Below are 23,202 nucleotides of genomic sequence, written 5' to 3' on the forward strand. Positions count from 1 at the left end.
GATGCCATTTTCCTCAATATATTTAATCCTTCACATACTCAAAAGCTGCAGAGGCATGAGGCACAATCATGAGTTGTCTGTGTACTCGGGATGGAGCACGTGAGGTCAAGTGCACCAGGACACCTGGAGCGGGTTTCTGAGCTGGGGAAGCAGGGGGTCCAAGTCACCTGAATCAGAGACATCTGACAGGCAGAGATCAAAGTGCCTGCACAGCAACCATTTTACTGCCCAGAGCTTGGTTTCCAGGTATTTTTCTCCCTCTAGGAGCCAGGATTCCCTGGAGAAGCAGCTGACTACAGGGCCTACTGTACCAGATGGCAAAGAAGGGCTTGTGAGTGACAGCGGAGGACACGCCCCGGACAATGTGAGTAGCAGAATAAGTGATTGAGACCCACCTAAGGGTCAAGGGCCACATGCCCATTCACATAATAAAGGCAGGCATGTGTGCCTAGGAGTCCAGGGAACAGCTGGCTCCACATGGAGCCTCACTGGGGGCTGGACACCACCACCAATGGCAGGCGAGGCTGCCAGTGGCCCCACAAGCAGCAGGACTCCCGACATGCCCATCTGTCCCCATGGGACCCGCATGAGAAAGGCAAGGGTGGGACCCACAGCACAGCGCCGGCAGGCACGGGCCAGGGCACAGACCCGGATCTAGCTGTGCGGACCGGCACGTGCATTCAGAGGTGCATCCTATGCCTGTCAGCAGTGTCGAGGCGGGAGAGCCTGAGGAGATGCCCAGGTCAGAGGGTCCTGAGAAGGCACAGCAGATGCATGAGCTCCTGATGGGACAGAGCTCTGCTCAGAAAGGATGTCACCTCCGACAGACCTGTGGGGGACAGGACCACAGATGCAGAGGGTGGTCCTGCTCTGAGGACACCGACACCAATCTGTTCAGGGTGGACCTGTAAACCCACCCACAGAGGGACAGGATGGAACCAGGTGGCAAACATGTGGCATGTGGGGAGCCTGCATGGAGGGTAGGCAGAGAACTGGACTGCCGTAGCTTTCCTATGAGCCTGAAATTATGTCAAAATAAAATGTTTTAACAGCTGATCCATCCCATAGCTGTGTGAAGGACCTGCACTGACCGCACAGGTGGTCCTCAGAGGAGCAAGGTGTGCAGGTGTGTCCCACACGCACTGCTGATGACTGACTTCTAAAACCCCAACAGATGGCCAGGTGCTGTGCTGCCCCAATAGAGCTGGTGCTTTAAAACAGACTTTCTTACCAGGAATACTCCAAATACAGGTTCTCCAAATGGCGAAAAGGCAATCGCATTCACCTTCACTGGTCTCACACTGCGCTGCTGGGGCATGAACAGTCTGGGAGACACTCTCAGATCCTGTCTGGTGCCATGCCTTACAAGGCCCTAGGGGTGGGAGATGCAAAGGTGACTAAGGAAAAGGTTAGGGGAGAGGCTGGATAAAGCTATTATTCCTGATGCAATTTAAACAAGATTATAATAAAAGTAAAGAGTAGGTTAACCTTTAGTGAAGATATTCGCCAGGCAACTCAAAGAATGAGTTAAAGAGTAGAATTTAAAATATCTATGGAGTAGAATTTTTAAATTCTAAATATTTAAAAGATGTGGCACTCACCACGTCTGTGCCAACAATAAAGTGATTAGGATCTGAAGGTAGGAATTTAACATTCAGTGTTTGGGTGGTCCCCCAAAACTCATCATCTTCATGGGAAAGGCTGAAAAAAATAGCAAAGATGAACAGACAGTTTTAAAACCATGAGGATAATGACACTTAACATGCTTTCATCACTTCTCATGAGATACATGACAAGAGGCCTTTCACATTGCCTCTGAGGTCCTGGCTCCATTTTCTGTTTCTTTTTATATTACTGAGCTCTTGATAATTTCTCAAGCTCTATTTTCCCATTCACTAATTCTTTAGCTATGTCTAATCTGCTACTTAATCACCCACTAACTTTTTTTTTTTTTTTTTTGAGAGGGCATCTCTCATATTTATTGATCAAATGGTTGTTAACAACAATAAAAATCAGTATAGGGGGGTCAACGCTCAATGTACAATCATTAATCCATCTCAAGCCTAATTCTCGTCAGTCTCCAATCTTCTGAAGCATAACGAACAAGTTCTTACATGGTGAACGAATTCTTACATAGTGAATAAATTCTTACATGGTGAACAGTACAAGGGCAGTCATCACAGAAACTTTCGGTTTTGATCATGCAATATGACCTATAAACAATCAGGTCAAATATGAATATTCATTTGATTTTTGTACTTAATTTATATGTTGATCCCACATTTCTCCTATTATTATTATTATTTTTATTTTTAATAAAATGCTGAAGTGGTAGGTAGATGCAAGATAAAGGTAGAAAACATAGTTTAGTGCTGTAAGAAGGCAAATGTAGATGATCAGATGATCAGGTGTGTGCCTATGGACTAAGTATTAATCCAGGCTAGACAAGGGCAGCAAGACATCCACGGATGCAGAAGATTTCTCTCAAAGCAGGGGGGGTGAGGTTCTGAGCCTCACCTCTGTTGATCCCCAAATTCTCACCTGATGGCCCCCCTGCGACTGTGCTTGTCTTAGGTTGTTCCTCCCTTGAGGAATCTTACCCGTCTCTGGCTAACCAGTCATCTTCTGGGGCCATACAGGGAAATGTAAAGTTGGTAAGTGAGAGAGAAGCCATATTGTTTGCAAAGGTTAGCTTTTTACTTCTTTGCAGATTTATGCCCTGTGGCTTCTATGCCCAGCACTTGTCTCGAGGTATCTTTACCACCTGGAGGAATTATGATGCTTGGTAAATTCGATATGAGGTACAAATTCTATTTAAGGGTTGTAATTAGGAAGGAAGAAGAAAAGCTATAGATGTAGCATATGAAGGAAACTTGGGAGGATTGATTATTTCTTTGACATATCTTCTTGTAGAGTACCTTAAGTATGTATAGGTTTTAAACTACTAACTAATTTGTACACACATATTAACATAATAGGAATACGGTGACATAAACAAAGCAAATCTATAATTACCATCCATCTCCAGTGAAGACAAGACCTAGGCATTTTTGAAAATTTATCTATGATATGATGGATATTGTCCAACTGTACTTGAACCATCAGACAAATTAAAGCAGCCCATTTCTGGGATCTGTTCACATCCCATATGTTCTTTTAACCATAGATAGTCTATAGTCATGAGATTTTGGAGTGCTACACCTTGCACCCCTCCCAACTCCTGGTTGAGTTCCAACAGTACAGATCCGGTCAATTCGTTGTCTCACTGTATGCACATGCCAGCCTAGACATCTCCCTCCTCATTCTTATGGCAAGTCCAGGAGACGGTGGGCTGGATGCAGCCACAACCGCAGCATCGTCCGGATCCCTGTGGAGGCTTTTTGATGATCATCCCCCGGCACAGGTCCTCCACAGAGTGCTGATGCCAGAAGCTCCTCCTCATATGGTATCTTAGTTCATTTTCTGGGTATCCAAGCTAGGCCTTGATCTTCTGCATAGAAACAAACAGACCCTTTGCCCACACTTTGACATGCCCTCTATACCACTGTGCAGAACTCATTGGAGGTCAGCACACAGTAACTGCTTTTTTTTTTTTTTTTTAATTAAGAGAAAGGAATATTATCAGAAAAGAGTACCTCCATAGCTGATCATCTGACACCCTTTAAGTGATCAACATTAAGGATATTTAAAGCATGCGTTGATCTTTGATTTACCAATAGTTTTATCCTGTTAAGGAGTAATCCCCCTTTTCTTTCTTTCTTTCTTTTCTTTTTTTTTTTTTTTAATTTTTAATCTACACTTACATGAAGAATACTAAGTTTACTATGCTCTCCCCTATATCAGGTCCCCCCTAACAACCACATTACGGTTACTGTCCATCAGCTTAGCAAAATGTTGTAGAGTCACTACTTGTCCTCTCTGTGTTGTGCAGCCCACCCTCCCCTTTCTCCCTCCCCCACCATGCATGCTAATCTTAATACCCCCCTTCTTCTTCCCCCCCCTTATCCCTCCCTGCCCACCCATCCTCCCCAGTTCCTTTCCCTTTGGTACCTGTTAGTCCATTTTTGGGTTCTGTAATTCCACTGCTGTTTTGTTCCTTCAGTTTTTCCTTTGTTCCTATACTCCTCAGATGAGTGAAATCATTTGGTATTTCTCTTTCTCCGCTTGGCTTATTTCGCTGAGCATAATACTCTCCAGCTCCATCCATGTTGCTGCAAATGGTTGGATTTTTCCACTTCTTATGGCTGAGTAGTATTCCTTTGTGTATATGTACCACATCTTCTTTATCCATTCATCTACCGATGGACATTTAGGTTGCTTCCAATTCTTGGCTATTGTAAATAGTGCTGCGATAAACATAGGAGTGCATCTGTCTTTCTCAAACTTGATTGCTGCGTTCTTAGGGTAAATTCCTAGGAGTGGAATTCCTGGGTCAAATGGTAGGTCTGTTTTGAGCATTTTGATGCACCTCCATACTGCTTTCCACAATGGTTGAACTAATTTACATTCCCACCAGCAGTGTAGGAGGGTTCCCCTTTCTCCACAGCCTCGCCAACATTTGTTGTTGTTTGTCTTTTGGTTGGCAGCTATCCTTACTGGTGTGAGGTGATACCTCATTGTAGTTTTAATTTGCATTTCTCTGATAATTAGCGATGTGGAGCATGTTTTCATGTGTCTCTTGGCCATCTGTATTTCTTTTTTGGAGAACTGTCTGTTCAGTTCCTCTGCCCATTTTTTAATTGGGTTATTTGTTTTTTGTTTGTTGAGGTGTGTGAGCTCTTTATATATTCTGGACGTCAAGCCTTTATCGGATCTGTCATTTTCAAATATATTCTCCCATACTGTAGGGTTCCTTTTTGTTCTATTGATGGTGTCTTTCGCTGTACAGAAGCTTTTCAGCTTGATATAGTCCCACTTGCTCATTTTTGCTGTTGTTTTCCTTGCCCGGGGAGATATGTTCAAGAAGAGATCACTCATGTTTATGTCTAAGAGGTTTTTGCCTATGTTTTTTTCCAAGAGTTTAATGGTTTCATGACTTACATTCAGGTCTTTGATCCATTTTGAGTTTACCTTTGTATATGGGGTTAGACAATGGTCCAGTTTCATTCTCCTACATGTAGCTGTCCAGTTTTGCCAGCACCATCTGTTGAAGAGACTGTCATTTTGCCATTGTATGTCCATGGCTCCTTTATCAAATATTAATTGACCATATATGTTTGGGTTAATTTCTGGGGTCTCTAATCTGTTCCACTGGTCTGTGGCTCTGTTCTTGTGCCAGTACCAAATTGTCTTGATTACTATGGCTTTGTAGTAGAGCTTGAAGTTGGGGAGTGAGATCCCCCCTACTTTATTCTTCTTTTTCAGGATTGCTTTGGCTATTCGGGGTCTTTGGTGTTTCCATATGAATTTTTGAATTATTTGTTCCAATTCCTTGAAGAATGTTGCTGGTAATTTGAGAGGGATTGCATCAAATCTGTATATTGCTTTGGGCAGGATGGCCATTTTGACGATATTAATTCTTCCTAGCCACGAGCATGGGATGATTTTCCATCTGTTAGTGTCCCCTTTAATTTCTCTTAAGAGTGACTTGTAGTTTTCAGAGTATAAGTCTTTCACTTCTTTGGTTAGGTTTATTCCTAGGTATTTTATTCTTTTTGATGCAATGGTGAATGGAATTGTTTTCCTGATTTCTCTTTCTATTGATTCGTTGTTAGTGTATAGGAAAGCTACAGATTTCTGTGTGTTAATTTTGTATCCTGCAACTTTGCTGTATTCCGATATCAGTTCTAGTAGTTTTGGAGTGGAGTCTTTAGGGTTTTTTATGTACAGTATCATATCATCTGTAAATAGTGACAGTTTAACTTCTTCTTTACCAATCTGGATTCCTTGTATTTCTTTGTTTTGTCTGATTGCCGTGGCTAGGACCTCCAGTACTATGTTAAATAACAGTGGGGAGAGTGGGCATCCCTGTCTGGTTCCCGATCTCAGTGGAAATGCTTTCAGCTTCTCGCTGTTCAGTATAATGCTGGCTGTGGGTTTATCATATATGGCCTTTATTATGTTGAGGTACTTGCCCTCTATTCCCATTTTGCTGAGAGTTTTTATCATGAATGGATGTTGAATTTTGTCAAATGCTTTTTCAGCATCTATGGAGATGATCATGTGGTTTTTGTCTTTCTTTTTGTTGATGTGGTGGATGATGTTGATGGATTTTCGAATGTTGTACCATCCTTGCATCCCTGGGATGAACCCCACTTGGTCATGGTGTATGATCCTTTTGATATACTGTTGAATTCTGTTTGCTAATATTTTATTGAGTATTTTTGCATCTACATTCATCAGGGATATTGGTCTGTAATTTTCTTTTTTGGTGGGGTCTTTGCCTGGTTTTGGTATTAGGGTGATGTTGGCCTCATAGAATGAGTTTGGGAGTATTCCCTCTTCTTCTATTTTGTGGAACACTTTAAGGAGAATGGGTATTATGTCTTCTCTGTGTGTCTGATAAAATTCCGAGGTAAATCCGTCCGGCCCCGGGGTTTTGTTCTTGGGTAGTTTTTTGATTACTGTTTCAATTTCTTTGCTTGTAATTGGTTTGTTTAACTTTTGTGTTTCTTCCTTGGTCAGTCTTGGGAGGTTGTATTTTTCTAGGAAGTTGTCCATTTCTTCTAGGTTTTCCAGCTTGTTGGCGTATAGGTTTTCATAGTAGTCTTTAATAATTCTTTGTATTTCTGTGGAGTCTGTCGTGATTTTTCCATTCTCATTTCTGATTATGTTGATTTGTGTTGACTCTCTTTTTCTCTTAATAAGTTGGGCTAGAGGCTTATCTATTTTGTTTATTTTCTCAAAGAACCAGCTCTTGGTTTCGTTGATTTTTGCTAGTGTTTTATTCTTCTCAATTTTGTTTATTTCTTCTCTGATCTTTATTGTGTCCCTCCTTCTGCTGACTTTAGGCCTCCTTTGTTCTTCTTTTTCCAGTTTTAATAATTGTGATGTTAGACTATTCATTTGGGATTGTTCTTCCTTCTTCAAGTGTGCCTGGATTGCTATATACTTTCCTCTTAAGACTGCTTTCGCTGCATCCCACAGAAGTTGGGGCTTAGTGTTGTTGTTGTCATTTGTTTCTATATATTCCTTGATCTCTATTTTGATTTGTTCATTGATCCATTGATTATTTAGTAGCATGTTGTTAAGCCTCCATGTGTTTGTGAGCCTTTTTGTTTTCTTTGTAGAATTTATTTCTACTTTCATACCTTTGTGGTCTGAAAAATTGCTTGGTAGAATTTCAATATTTTGGAATTTACTGAGGCTCTTTCTGTGAGCTAGTATGTGGTCTATTCTGGAGAATGTTCCATGTGCACTTGAGAAGAATGTATATCCTGTTGCTTTTGGATGTAGAGTTCTATAGATGTCTATTAGGTCCATCTGTTCTAGTGTGTTGTTCAGTGCCTGTGTGTCTTTACTTATTTTCTGCCCGGTGGATCTATCCTTTGGGGTGAGTGGTGTGTTGAAGTCTCCTACAATGAATGCATTGCAGTCTATTTCCCTCTTTAGTTCTGTTAGTATTTGCTTCACATATGCTGGTGCTCCTGTATTGGGTGCATATATATTTAGAATGGTTATATCCTCTTGTTGGACTGAGCCCTTTATCATTATGTAGTGGCCTTCTTTATCTCTTGTTACTTTCCTTGTTTTGAAGTCTATTTTGTCTGATATTAGTACTGCAACCCCTGCTTTCTTCTCACTGTTGTTTGCCTGAAATATGTTTTTCCATCCCTTGACTTTTAGTCTATGCTTATCTTTGGGTTTAAGGTGAGTTTCTTGTAAGCAGCATATAGATGGGTCTTGCTTTTTTATCCATTCTATTACTCTATGTCTTTTGATTGGTGCATTAAGTCCATTTACATTTAGGGTGACTATTGAGAGATATGTACTTATTGCCATTGCAGGCTTTAGATTCGTGGTTACCAAAGGTTCAAGGTTAGCTTCTTTAGTATCTTACTGCCTAACTTAGCTCGCTTATTGAGCTGTTGTATACACTGTCTGGAGATTCTTTTCTTCTCTCCCTTCTTATTCCTCCTCCTCCATTCTTCATATGTTGTGTGTTTTGTTCTGTGCTCTTTTTAGGGGTGCTCCCATCTAGAGCAGTCCCTGTAGGATGCCCTGTAGAGGTGGTTTGTGGGAAGCAAATTCCCTCAGCTTTTGCTTGTCTGGGAATTGTTTAATCCCACCATCATATTTAAATGATAGTCGTGCTGGATACAGTATCCTTGGTTCAAGGCCCTTCTGTTTCATTGCATTAAGTATATCATGCCATTCTCTTCTGGCCTGTAGGGTTTCTGTTGAGAAGTCTGATGTTAGCCTGATTGGTTTTCCTTTATAGGTGACCTTTTTCTCTCTAGCTGCCTTTAAAACTCTTTCCTTGTCCTTGATCCTTGCCATTTTAATTACTATGTGTCTTGGTGTTGTCCTCCTTGGATCCTTTCTGTTGGGGGTTCTGTGTAATTCCATGGTCTGTTCGATTATTTCCTCCCCCAGTTTGGGGAAGTTTTCAGCAATTATTTCTTCAAAGACACTTTCTATCCCTTTTCCTCTTTCTTCCTCTTCTGGTATCCCTATAATACGAATGTTATTCCTTTTGTATTGGTCATATATTTCTCTTAGTGTTGTTTCATTCCTGGAGATCCTTTTATCTCTCTCTATGTCAGCTTCTATACGTTCCTGTTCTCTGGCTTCTATTCCTTCAATGGCCTCTTGCATCTTATCCATTCTGCTTATAAATCCTTCCAGGGATTGTTTCACTTCTGTGATCTCTTTCCTGACATCTGTGATCTCCTTCCGGACTTCATCCCACTGCTCTTGCATTTTTCTCTGCATCTCATCCCACTGCTCTTGCATTTTTCTCTGCATCTCATCCCATTGCTCTTGCATTTTTCTCTGCATCTCTGTCAGCATGTTCATGATTTTTATTTTGAATTCTTTTTCAGGAAGACTAGTTAGGTCTGTCTCCTTCTCAGGTGTTGTCTCTGTGATCTTTGTCTGCCTGTAGTTTTGTCTTTTCATGGTGATAGAGATAGTTTGCAGAGCTGGTACAAGTGACCGCTGGAAGAGCTTCCCTTCTTGTTGGTTTGTAGCCTTTTCCTGGGAGACTAGCGACCTCTAGTAGCTTGTTCTGGGCAGCTGTGCGCAGACAGGGCTTCTGCTTCCTGCCTAGTTGCTTTGGGGTTTATCTCCGCTGTTGCTGTGGGCTTGGCCTGGCTGGGGCTGTTCCTCCAAAATGGTGGAGCCCCGTTGGAAGGGGAGCGGCCAGGAGGCTATTTATCTCCGTAAGGGGCCTCTGTGCTCCCTGCTGCCCAGTGGGTTAGAGTGCCCAGAGATCCCCAGATTCCCTGCCTCTGGTCTAAGTGACCTGTCCTGCCCCTTTAAGACTTCCAAAAAGCACTCTCCAAACCAAAACAACAACAGCAACAATGAGAGAGGGAACAGAAAGAAAGAAAAAAAAAAAAAAAAGGAAAAAACAAGCGATTTTTTTTTTTTTTTTTTTTTTGTCCTCAGGTGCCGGTCCCAGGCACCCGCTCACTGGTCCTGCTGCCCTGTCTCCCTAGCACCAGGGTCCCTGTCCTTTCAAGGCTTCCAAAAAGCACCCACCCACCGGTCCCGCAGGGAAGGAACGCTCGATAGTCTTTGTCCTCAGGCACTGGTCCCAGGCACCCGCTCACCAGTCCCGCCGCCCTGCCTCCCTAGCACCGGGGTCCCTGTCCCTTTTAGGCTTCCAAAAAGCGCTCGCCAAAAAGAGAAAAAAAAAAAAGGGGAAAAACGCGCGATTTCCTCCGTCCTCAGGCACTGGTCTCAGGCACCTTCCCGCCGGTCCCGCAGGGAGAAACGCGGGATATTCTTTGTCCTCAGGCGCCGTTCCCAGGCACCTGCTCACCGGTCCCACCACCCTGCCTCCCTAGCAACGGGGGCCCATCCCTTTAAGGCTTCCAAAAAGCACTCGCCAAAAAAAAAACCGCTCCGGTTTCTTTCCACCCGCCGGGAGCCGGGGGGAGGGGCGCTCGGGTCCCGCCGGGCCGGGGCTTGTATCTTACCCGCTTTGCAAGGCGCTGGGTTCTTGCAGGTGTGGATGTGGTCTGGATGTTGTCCTGTGTCCTGTGGTCTCTATTTTAGGAAGATTTTTCTTTGTTATATTTTCATAGCTCTATGTGTTTTTGGGAGGAGATTTCCACTGCTCTACTCACGCCGCCATCCTGGCTCCGCCTCCACTAACTTTTAAGTTGGAGACAATGCCTCCATTTTTAGGAATGTTCTTTGGATTGCACAATTATCTCAAGGTCTTGGGGGTGCTAATCCTACTCACAGTGATGTCTCCTCACACTGGGCATTTCGGGGTCTTCTTTCTGAGCTGCTTCCTGTGGGCACCCTGTGTTTTGAGGTGAGCCAGCCGGGGTCACAGGCCTGGGACCAGCTCGTGGATCACACCCACGCCAGAGCTCAGATTTCAGGTCTCCTGTGCTCCTGGCTCTGCTGGTCTGGGGGTGGGCTCTCTGAGTCTCTCTCCCTGAGAGGCAGTGAATCTGGAGTCCTGGTCAGAGTCTCATTCTTGTTCCCTGTCCCAGACAAGCCTGACGCAGCAGTGGGGCTGCAGGGCTTGAGCTCAACACAGCCCCTGACAGCCCAGTCCCACAGCACCTGAAAGCTCACACACTAAACAAAGTTCCATCCTTGTTCTGGCATGTTCCTCTGTTCCTTTTAAAAGCCATACTTAGCATACTGAAGGCTTTCACATTGCACAGGGATGTGTCTGAACAGAAAGCCCACAGCGGCTCCTTCTTCCACTCTGCCCTCCTCAGAGGTCAGGACCCTGGCCACTCTGTGCATACACTTCTCATACCACATTTAGGACGCGAATGTCACCTACCAGCTGAGGACTCCCAGGTCCGTGCCTCGCAGGAGATCCCTGCTACAGAGCCACTGCCTCCTGGTCATGGCCATGCACAGCACACACTCTGCCCCTATGCCCCATTTTGTTCATCTCATGCACAGTACCCAGTAGCTGAGCCAGACACCAGGGCCAGGACTGCACTCATCTTCCTTATGGACCCTGTAACAGCTGCCCAGCTGGTCTCCTTCCCTTGCAACCCCACACTATTGCCAACTTGACAGTTCTAAGTAAGACACACTGCCTTAAAATCCTACAATGGCTCCCTACCACCTCCAGAGAATCGTCTAAATGCCTCAGCACTGCAAATACCCCAGGGTCTGGCCACAGACCTGCACAGTCTCTTTCTCAAAGGCAGACCCACCAGTTCCTATGTGGGCCTTGAATTTCCATGCCCTGCCCCCTCTGGTGAGGCACACACTGTCTGGCCCATCTCAGCTGCCGCTTCTCCCAGAAGTCACCTTTCTACCCTAGCCGGCCCCTCCTCTGACCCCCACACACCACAAGCATGCCCTGACAGAGAACTTCAGACCCGTGCCACAACCACAGTGGATGAGGTGCACCCGGGGGACGGCTGCTTGTCCCAGCTTCCAGGGAGCTTCACTCAAGGTCACAAGACCTCCAGGGATACCCATGTCCAGTGAATGACTGGACAGAGGGCAGAAAGGCTGGCAAGGTCCACTCTGAAAAGCTGCCCGGCTCAGTGCCCCTGGGACCCGGCAGCAGCTGTGGGGCTGGCTTCACAGCTCACCTCATCCAGGTCTGGCCACTCCCCCTTTTCCAGCATTGATCCCAAGGGATGGCTTTACAAACTTTATTTGTATAGAACTTCCACCAAACTTCATTCCCCTGATGCCAGGGAGCCCACCTGCAGTGACTGCTGTCTTCACATGTCTGCATCCTCACCAGAGTCTAAAGGGAAAGAATGCCGGGCTCTGGCACCACAAAGCCTGGCACACAGAGTGCTCACAGCAAGGCCAGATGACCGCGCATAGGTCTAGGGGAGGCAGTGCTGGGGGTTTTGGGGGAAACCTGACTTTAGCTATATCAGACACCTTCCTTCCAAGACGGCAAGTACACTACAGGACATTTTGGTTAAAAATTAAATGCAATGCATCTCATGAAGTGGTAAGGGCCACAGCAGAGGTAAGAACAGAGTTCTTACAGAAACCCGATGAGGGAGTCAGGCGTCTGCCACTGGCCCAGAGACCACCTGTGCCCAGCTCTGCAGTCTACTTACTGTGTGAGTTTTTAAACATGACTGATTCCCCATCATAATTATATTTAAATCCACTGAAGGTGATTCACAATTTCAAAGCATGTACAAGTTCACTGACACACCCATAGTTTTGTCTGATGATGAGGAATCAGGCTATTAACCAATGTTACTTCAGGAATAAATCACATGCTGATAGCCCCTCACTGCAGTAACTGTCAAAAAAAGATATCTTCAGGAAATAAATTACCAAGGAACATATAAATTATATTTGTACATTTAATAAGAATTTTTATGACATATAAAGTCATATGAATAAAAGTAGATATCTAAATTTCTGAATAATATTGTCATATCAACATTTCTGGTTCCAGAAACTCATCTAAGTTCAACTTCAAGGTTGTTTTAAAACTAGATGAAAAATAATCAAATAGTACCAATTTATAAGACACAAAATACTTTAATTAAAGTAAAAATGTAGCTCTATACGTGGCATTGGACCCATTGATACTGAACTAATAAGCAGATAAGCCAGCAAAAAGCACAGGTGAAGAAGCTGGAGTGCCTCTTGCAGTTCCGACCATGCGTCTGCTGTGCATGCAGTGGCCCAATGTCACCTCCCTCCATGAGAACACTTCCCCTTTCCCAGCATTGATCCCAAGGGATCACCTTACAAACTTTATTTGTACAGAACTTCCACCAAACTTTATTCCCCTGATGCCAGGGAGCCCACCTGCAGTGACTGCTGCAGAAACCAGAAATAAATGCCTCCCTTCCCCAACACAAGTTGAACCCAAATCCAATTATAGTTGCCTGGAATCACTTTTCACTGCTTAATTGTCTGTGTTAGAAAATAATATCAAAATGTAGATGAATAAATATAATTCCCTCCCACAAGCAGGAGAGGTTTTGTATTTGCTGTAGGATAAGAATAAAGAATTTTCAGTTCAGAGCCTCATAGGACAAGGACTGGTGCAATCTGGGTCAAGAAGCCCCCACAGGTTTAGATTTATAAAAGAAGGGCAGCACACTGAGCAAAAAAGTCAGCATTTGACAAAATGCCAAGTGCCCGGCAGACACTCTGCCATCAGCGCCCACTGGTGGTCCTGTGCACATCAACAGCACACTGGCCCCAACGCCTGCCCGCTCTCCTGCAGACGCACACAGAGGCTCTGGCTCCTCAGCCCACCATTGCCCGCCTTGTCACAGCCACAGAGCTGCAATTCCTTCCTGGAACGTCCCAAAGTGCCATGCCACACCTCGGCCATCCCCTGGCCTTGCCACCTTTGTTTAGTCCCAACATTGTCCTCTTGTGTTGGAACTACTGGAAATTTATATATACTGAAACCCCAATCCTGGGAAAGGTACTACCTAGAACCTTGGAATAGTTGGATTAAAAGTATGTAAATAAATTCAACTTCCAGTTGGAAAGGGTGCTGTAATCATATATCACAGACTCAGTTCTGAATCTTGCTACCTGTCAGTTATAACTGATGCAAATGTGCAATGTTGCTGTTCTATTTGGCAACATCCCCACTTTCCAGCTCACTGGAGGAACGCCAGTGCTCAAAGTCTCCCCCAAAGGCTACCCTTCCCACCCTGGGATGGCCTCCTTGCCCTGGCACTCGGCTGGACAAGCACTTCTGATCCAGCAATGACATCAGCAATGGCTATGGTTGGCACACCACCCTCCCCATGAGATCACTGTCTCACAGTACAGCCCCAGCACCCACTCACTGTGGCCCCCTGGCAGCCAGGGAGGGACCAACAGTTCAGAGGACAGACAGCAGCTGGCTGGCTCTGACCATGAGGAGTCCTCCAGCGGGATGCTGATCCGACATTCATGAGACACAGCTTGGAACCACCCAGCCTCTCCTGCAGGTATTTGATGCCCAGAGATTTTCCACACTGCTTGCTGGTATGAATGTCATTCCCTCTTTTCCCAAAAGCAAAATGGAGACATGGTCAGTGTTTGGGAATTTTCATAGAGCAACATTTAACAGTGAAACACACATTGCTCTACAGCATCCTTCACATGACTTCCCACATACACTACAAAGCATTTTCATGCAAAATAATTTCATCTGCACAGGCAGACTGTGAACTGCAGCAGACACTCTACCACCTTATTACCAACCATAGTTCTGAAAAGGTGCCGGGTCATGGCACAAGTGGGCAGCACGGCCAGCTCAGGCTGCGCCCTCCTCCAGGCTGTGACCCCCCCTGGGAGCCAGGCACAGGCCTAGGGAAGTGGCTCAGCTCCAAACCTGCCTGGGAGTATGGCTCACAGTCCACGCCAAGGAAGGGCAGAGCACCTGGGCCCCCCCCGTCACTGCCTCCCACAGACACACGCAGCACGAAGGTCTCATCATAAGCAGAGGATGCTCTACGAAGGGGACACTGAGAAAAACAGTTACTCAACCTCAATAAATTTACCAGTGAGACCAGTGAGATGATTAGGCCTTGGCATTATCAGAGCCCAAGTCAGGTCCCAGCAATGCCTCAGTGGAAGGTGAAGCACAAGCCCCGCTGAATAAAGACGCTTCTCTGATTTCGAGAAGTCAGGAACAAAAAAAAAGATTTTTGCCGGATCTTCCCAGGGCACAGCCAACAATTCAGGAGGAAGGGGGCTTGTCATGGGACAGTGAGTGGTCAGGGCTGGTGAGGTGTCAGGAAGTCAGGGGCCCTAGACCACACAACAGCACAGACCGGGGAGGTCCATGAGGCATGAGAGCAGCAGGCCCGTGCAGAGGACCGCGTCACATCTGCCCTGCCACAGGGCTGCCCGCGCTGGTCTCAGACCCCTTCCAGAGTCACCACAAAGGTGGCAACGTACCAAAAGCAAAGGGCAGGGAGCAGATGCACCTCCCCCAGGGACCCAGACCCCAGAGTGTGCACACACACGAGGGTGGGGTTCTGGGCCCTGGAGAGCCTGCGGGAAAGGCAAGGGGCTAGCACTATGCTTACATGCACCCCACAGAGCAGAAATCACAGCGTGAAGAGCCCTCCCTGCCCCTGACTGAATCATCCCATCAGCAGCACGTCACTGACTCACTCTGGGCTCCCGCTCCATGTAGATAAGGTTGTACATAACTTCATTTCTCATACAGCTAATTACTTTTTAAAGTGGTTATTTGTATCTTTAATCTCCATTCATTTTAGGAAACTCTGACTAAAATTAATATTTTCACCTTAATAGTTACCTAAATCACTTATTGAACCTGTAATATCTGGCTTTGATAATTCAAGCACCACCTGAGAACAGAATATTGGAAATGGGTATTAACACCCTGCAAATATCAGACAATCTGAGCACAGCACGGGCTCATGCAGACAGCTTGCTGCGTCAGGCACTGGCTGTAACTGCCCCACAGGAAGGATGTTCACTTCAGCACTAGTGGCTCAGAGGCCATGACTCTTCCTCCCGCCCCTGCCCGTTTCCCTTCTCTGGGTGGCTGGTTCGGGCCAGCGCCTCAGCACACCCTCCAGCCGCCTCCTGGCCCTGTCATCCAGCTGAACGAACCTCTGGGAGCTCCGGGAGGTTTCCTGGCAATCCAGCCATGCTGTGATCTCCCCACAGACAGCAGGTGCTCACCGCACCTCACACGACTCAAGCCAGCAGGTGGGGAGCCTGTGCATAAGGTGCCCGAGCAAGCCATACTCACCCACATGTTGAAAATCCCGCTTTCATCCAAGGAGGTGATGTGGAACGACAACCCCGACATTTCTAACAGAAACAGAGACAAGAAGTGGCTCGTGAACAATGATGGCACGTCCTAGCTGCTGACCGGGGGCTTTGCAGAACTGGAGGGCCAAGTACCCTCCTGAGTAGAAACGGGTGAGAGCACCAAACTCTGCTTCTTAAGGGCGTCTGTGGAGATGGGCTCCATGGCCTGAAGAGCGCTGCAGCTGCTGGCTGGAGTGAGGGTCCCATCTAGGGGTCAGAGCACACGGTGCTGCCAGTGAGGACGCAGGCCCTCCTGCAGGCGCCATTCATGGGCACCAGCCACCAGGACTGGACCGGAGGGTGGGCAAATGCAGTACACACGGTGGGTACTGCCCAGCCGGGAGGGGGCCACTGACATGCACAGCACACCAGGTGGCAAACACACGATGTGGGAGGGGAGAAGCCAGGCTCAAAGGTCTGCGTTCTGTGTGATTCTGTTTATTGCACAACTGGAAAAGGTAAAACTATATAGAGAGAAAACTGTCAGTGTGGGTGGAAATGAAAGACACAGAACCAAGTGTGGGTGGGGTGGGGGCATTGTGGGAACACAGAGACAGACAGTGAGGGCGCCAGGGTCTGAGCTCAGGCCCCACCCCCACGTCAGAGCGACGAGGATGTGGGTGTGAGCGGCTGGGATACAGGCCGGGACTGGCATCACTGGACAGTGTCTGTGGAACACAGAGGGAGCATATGGCAGCCGGCCTTCAGCTGGCATAGACCGAGTCATCCATCGAGGGTGTGGAAGCCTTGCACTGAATTAGGAACATTGCAGCTGCGGGTGGCCACTGCCACGCATGACCCAGATGGATCTTTGTTTTTCTATTTATCAAATGTCTCTTTTTTCCTCTGAGGTCAGACCCCATCCCCTGGGGTAATCTGAACAAAAAATGTAAAGAAATTTCAGATGCTCATCAAACCTGCCGTGGCTTTCCTGGAGGACACTGACCAGTGGAGAATGTCGGCATCCTGAATGTCCAGAAGCAGTTGCTCAGCTTCACATACCAATGTATCTGGGAGTCTTCCTTTAGTCCCACACGACCACTGAGCCACGGGCTATTCCAGCAAACAGCAAAAAGGCCTTAAAAGGACTAAAGCAACAGCATGTGACCTAGGAAGGCACATAGCAAGCTCGAGACGGGAACACCCGGCTCCGGCCTCCCTGTGTCCCTTGGGCCCCTGGGACCCTCCCAACCGGGGCTGTGGGACTCAGCAAGCAGGAGGCATACTGAGGTGCTTTGCAAACAGCCTGGTGCTCGGTGTGCCACACCCCCCATTACCTCATTTAGCCGAGACCAGGACAGAAAAGCATTTCTTTGTCATTTTATTTACATCTGCTATTGCAAAAAGTTACTATTTTCAAATCCCAAAAACTGACACCTGAAAGTTATGACCCAACAGCTGCGGAGAATTAATGATTCTGATGTCAAGGAGCACACGATTTGGAAAATCACAGCGTGCATTTTCCCAACCCCAAAGAAAGCAGCCAGCCCCACTGGCCCCATTAACCCGGGCCTGCAGTGCACAGGACCGAAGACTGGAAACCCCAAGCATACTAAGAAGCCTCTAAAATGTCCGTGATCCACACGGTGCGAACAAAAAGGCATATTCCCACAGCCACGCCCAGTGGCCTGTGCTGTTGAGACCTGAAGTCACATGGTACTGGTTCCCAATGGACCCACAAGGCTGCAATGACCCTGGATTTCCTCAGTCTGAATGGGTCCTTTGAGCTAAGAATTTGTAGAGATGAAACAGACACACACACATGTCTTGTCACACCTGCTCATAGCTGAGAGTATGCCTGATAAGTTCCTGTTCTGCGTCACTGTCCCCTCTTGGCTCACGGTGCGTGCCCCTGCACTGGCCCTCGTGCTGCACGCCCTTCCTTTCGCTAAGGCTGTGACTCCTGGAGACATACCTCTGACTCATATCAGGACCTTCTGAGGCCCCAAAGGCTACCAGATATCCCACACGCAGAGCACATATCTGCCATCCAGCGCAGGGTTGAAGGCCTTCCCAGGCTGACCATGGACAGACACCACTATCTGTCTCTGCACCTGAGAGGCATGCAGAAGAGACACTTCTCAATCTAGGAATAAAGGGAGAATGATATTTCTGCATTGTAGTGATCTGCCAGAATCCATGTTAAATTAACACACTTGAGAACATTCAAGTAAATCTCAGCTTACTGAAGCAGCAAACATGGTCTTTTCACAGCTGCACACATACAAGGCGTGGGTTTTGAAAATGGCCACAGCTCTGCCTGAACATTGTCCGAGTCAGCCACATGGTTTTGCAGAAAAGCAACCCTTCAAATCTGGATGACACGCCTTCTCCCTCACCTACTAGCCACTCTGCTAGACCAGGCTGCCCAAATGTGCTCTGGAGTTGCCCCTACGCACCTGGCCAGGACCCCTCCGGTCCCGGTGGTCTTCCTGCAGCGAGGCCTTCTCCATCAGGGGTGGCAACTACTTCCCACTTTGTTTTTCTCTTTAGAACACTCCCTTCTGCCATTTCACTTGTTCAGTAGTTTTTAGCCAATTTGACCCACCAGGAGGGCAGGATTTGTCTGTCTGTCTGCCCACAGCTGAATCCCAGCAGTGCCTGGGATGCTGTGGACACTCACTGAGTCATCATCAGATGAATGAATGAAGGAGCAGGAGCAGGCTGCCTCAGGGGTGTGCCCGGCTGTGTGCATCCTGGAAGCGGTGATGGTGTGGAGGAGGCCTATGGAGGCTGGCGTGTGGTCCTCCTGAAATGGAGCCGGGTGTGTGTGGCAAGCCCAGGCCACAGGGGAGATGAGCTGCTCACTCTCAGACACCTGTCATCCCAACCTCATTTTCCTTCTATTACCTCAAATTCATTTCACTAGAACATAAAAACGAGTACGAAAACCTCTGCTCTTCACCTCCAGAACTCAGACCCACTGCACAAGGGCTGAGCATGTGAGAGCACACGTGCGGGACATCCCCCGCTCCGTGCAGCCCGCACAGCCACGGGCACACACCAGCTCCCACAAAAGCACTCTATTACTCCCCGTGTCTTGGCGTGAGGAGGGCGGTAGGAGTGTGACTGTCCATGTTTTGAATGCTACAGATACAATGATTGACTATTTTTCTAGTAGGATAACTCTTATCTCTTAAAAACAAAAATACAAAGAACATGAGGTTTTTTTAAGTTAATGATACCATTTTTGTCACTGTCAAATGCAGAGGAACATACGTGAATCTAACGACCTCTGAGCAGTAGGCAGGACAGAGCAAACCCTAGGTCGCACGGGTGCCCTGGCTTCCGCAGGCCCAGGAACAGCTGGCGGAGGGCAGGTTCACTGTGTGCCTCCCCCAACAGACAGGACCCCAGCTGCACCCACTGCCTCACCAGCTACTTTTTTAAAAGGCAAATTGGCGACCAGCTTAAGAAATTTAAATTTGGTCATGCAAATGCTGTTTGTTTAAACTAACAAATGGTGACCTGCAGCTACACCTCTATTCGGTGCTGTGGGCTTCCCGGGGTGAGCAGTCCTGTTCTGTGACCAGGGTGAAGTCTGAGGGAGAAGCCACAGGGCGTTGCTGAGCCTGTCACACTGCAGCTCAAGTAGGAACGCCACTCTCAGAGCCACTCTCACATTTCCCTATTCCAAGAAATAAAGAAACTGAACAGGCCTGAAAAAAGGATTTAGAACACACCAAACCTCAGGGTCCATTCGCCTAAGTTCCTGTGTCCCTCTGCTCATTATCTCATGAGAGTTCATGATTCTAACAGACACACTAAGGAAACCTCACCCTGCACCCCAGAGCCCCACAGAGGTAGGATCTCCATTCCACATTAAATAAACCCTCCTCACTAACACGGGATGTCATATTAAAGATTATGCTTCCCACATGAACGTCTAGTGGTGGATTCAAGACGCACTGGGCCAGCTCCTTTGGAGGAATGGCAGGCTAGTGTCCAGATGCAAGGCGCTGTCGCTGAGAGGCCACACACTGCCCTGCGCCCCGGGGCTCCAGTGGGGCTCAGCCAACACATGGTCTTCTCCCAGCAGAACTGCAATCACCTTTCAAAGACAATCGTGTCCTTAATAAACACACTCAAGCATACTTTTACAAGAAAAACACATACAAATTACCTATTCACCTTCCCCATGTATGAAAGTAACTGCTTAACTCCAAGACATCATAAAAATAACTGAATGCACTCTTATTGTTCTTGCACAAGGGCAGACACAGGTAAACCTCCACCAGTGGGAACTCCATGGGACAGCCAGAGTGTACATCAGAAGGTGTTTTCCTAGCAAATACAGAGGAAGAGCAAAACGGCTGCCGCCCAGCTCTCCTGAACGAGTAAGGGTGTAGACAACATTGTGCACACTCCATACTGTGGGGACCCAGGATGAACAGGGTCTCTGTAACTGCTCTAACAGGTGTAGGATGCTGATGGGCAGGGGCAGACTTGGTGGGGGTGCTGTCATCTGGGTCCTGACGGGACGGGCGTGGAGGATGGGCTGCAGAAGCTAGCGGAGAGCCGTGCGGTCCAAGTCAGCCCCAACCTGGCTCTGTGTCCACACTCCACTCCCACCGCAGACAGCTCTCCTCCTCCCGACCCTGACCCAAAGGCTCTCCTCTTCGTGCCCCCTGAACTTATGGTGAAAGAGAAGCTGGCTGGATTTCAAATTACATGATCGCATTTCGTGAAGCACAGACTCTCTAACATGGTACAGAGAGGGTGTAAGCACCGGGTGTCCAGAATAGACAGAAACGGGCTCATTCCACATTTACTGTACTTACTGTAGCTTTTTTATTTAAATTCTGAGCCAATATAAAAAACACACAGTCAGCTGAGGAGACCTGGTGATATTAAGAAACACCAGCAGGGCTGAGGTAGCCATGGAGACGATGGTGTGGTGACCACAACTTGTTCTGAGTAACTGAGGGGGTGGGGGAGTTGAGGCTTAGATGAGACAGGTTGGCTGTGAGCCAGCAGCTGCTGAAGCCCATGGGTGCAGCCTGCTGTTCCCTTTGCAAGCATTTTGAAAATTTCTATAATCAGTTTAAAAGACATGGGTGTCAAATACCCTAGAGGTGTACATGCCTTGCCAACTTAATACACCTGCTTTTCAGTCTGCATTTATTTTGACATGTGTGTGGCTGGCATGAAGTCAGACTAAGCCCACAGGCAGCTGCTGTGACATGCATCAGTGGGTCACCTGCACACAGGGCTTCATGACTGTGGAGACACAGAGCATGTGGTACCTGGCAAGCTGCCCAGAGGAATCTGGACAGCCTTGGTATGTCGACCTTGGGTGCAGCCACAGTGCCAGAGATAGCACCATCCTCAGCCCCTAGAAAACCAATGTGTCCCTAAAGGAGTCTGCCTCACATGCCTTCGAGTCCAAAGAGGCATTACAAATGGGCCCTGGAAGGAAAAGTCAGAGAAGTTTACACTTATACCCGAGATCTGCTAGTGATTTTTTCAAAAACAATTGAGTCTTGTTTTATAGAAAGTCTGTACATGGAATTTCCCTGAAACACCAAGAACAATAGTTAGAGGTGCCAATTCAATTGTTATGCAAGCATGAGGTATGCTATTCTCACAGATTGAGCCTCTGTGAGGAAGGGGAGCAAGGGGACCCCTGCCCACATATACCCCCAGAGCAGACCACCCACCAGCACTCATGCAGCTCCAGGGACCCAGTGTTGAATACATGTGCTGTGGGCCTCATGCCTATACCATGAACATGTCTGGACACTTAGGTATGAAACACATCTGGCCCTTAAATATGAAAACTCCACTGAGCAGAACAGCCTGCCCCCAGGGTGGAAGCAGAGCAGCACAGCCCATCTGTGCAAGCCCACCAGGACATGGGTGTGCCCCTCACGTCAGGGGTGAAAGCGCCATGAACCCTGCTCAGGGCCCAGCTGAGCCTCCAGTGCAGCACCCAAGTCAGCAGCTTGCAGAAGCGGGTTCGCTCCTCCATGCCACATGCTGACAACCACCCCCAGTGAAAGATCTAAGGAAGAACAAGAAAGGTGACCCCAGAAACCACCAGACTCCACTCCCATTGGCCCAGAGCACAGAGCTATTTACCCCCAGACACAGCAGCGCCTTCTCCCGGATGCTGGGTCCACACCTTCCGGGCCTCGACCTCTTCGGTCTGAATGTTTCTCAACATTATCTTCATTACACTGAACATACACCTTGAAAACAAAGGTACGCTGGACTTAGCAGTGGGTCACACCACCAGAGCCATCTCTCATCATGGAAAAGAAAATGATCTTGACTTTAAAGTTGGCAGCACAGCCTCAGGCCTCTGCCAAGTGGACATGCTGTGGCATGAGTGACAGTCACGGGAACATGGCCTGTGCCACAGATGTCGATGTGAACAGTTCTCGTTTTCAAGGTGCTTTCAAAGTGGCACACCAAGCGATTTAGCTTTGGTTTGAAAATCCCGCCACCCTGTCTGCCTTCATCCTATTCTCTTGAACATTCTGGCTTTGCAAAACCAGTTGCAATTTTATTTAAAAAAGGAAGATACTTCAATAAAGAGTTTTGTTACTAATAGCTTTGAAATGAGGAAACAAGCAAAGAAGTCACACCATCTACTCAAGGTCAGAGTGAGCCGGCTGCAAAACAAGGGTTCGTCTGTTGGCTTTTTCATCCTGTGACCTTCCCACCGAGTGTGCCCAGAGAGCAAGCTGGTTGATGGCACTATCAGGAGCATGAGGAGGAGGTGAGGGAGGAACTCTCACTTCAAACTTTCACAGCCTGATTGGAAGGTGGACCACTACCCAATCAGTGACTGGAAATACCACAGAGAAGCACAAAATTCTGGGGGATGGATCAGAGCAACTCTGGACTAGGAGAATTCAGTGAAGGTCACTAGGGAACGACTCACCTGGAGCACAGGCCATGGACACTGAGGAATAGACAGGCGGGGTGCCTGTGGACACCGGGTTGCCTCTCTCGGCTAACAAGCACCAGTGAGGAAGGGGACCCTTTCCCAAGGCGACACCCTCTGCGCCACTCCCGAGCCCCAGGAGTCCTGCACAGGATGACAGATTGCATGAGTTCACCTTATTGTACTTCGTTTGCTTTTCTGTCACTTACTCAGCACACCTTGTACTGACTGCTCAGTATTCTTTTTCCCAAAGTTTCTGATGTACATGTTATATTCGTTTACTGGCAGCAAGTCCAAGAGAGAGAAAGTGACAGAGAAGTCTAAGTCAATGAGCCGAAGCAGTTTCAGACTGCGCGTCCTTCAAAGCAAATCAAAAACAAGAAGCTGTTAAACTGAAGATATACAAAGGGACATCTGGGGAGAGGGTAGGG

At 47.4% G+C, this 23,202-nt stretch overlaps 1 pseudogene; it reads right to left on the reverse strand.

Annotated features, from left to right (window-relative positions):
* LOC140845559 (cytoplasmic dynein 2 intermediate chain 1-like) overlaps window positions 1-23,202 on the reverse strand; it is a 35,245-nt pseudogene that overhangs the window by 3,098 nt on the left and 8,945 nt on the right.

This window comes from Manis javanica, chromosome 2, assembly GCF_040802235.1.
Source record: "Manis javanica isolate MJ-LG chromosome 2, MJ_LKY, whole genome shotgun sequence".
Taxonomy (NCBI): domain Eukaryota; kingdom Metazoa; phylum Chordata; class Mammalia; order Pholidota; family Manidae; genus Manis; species Manis javanica.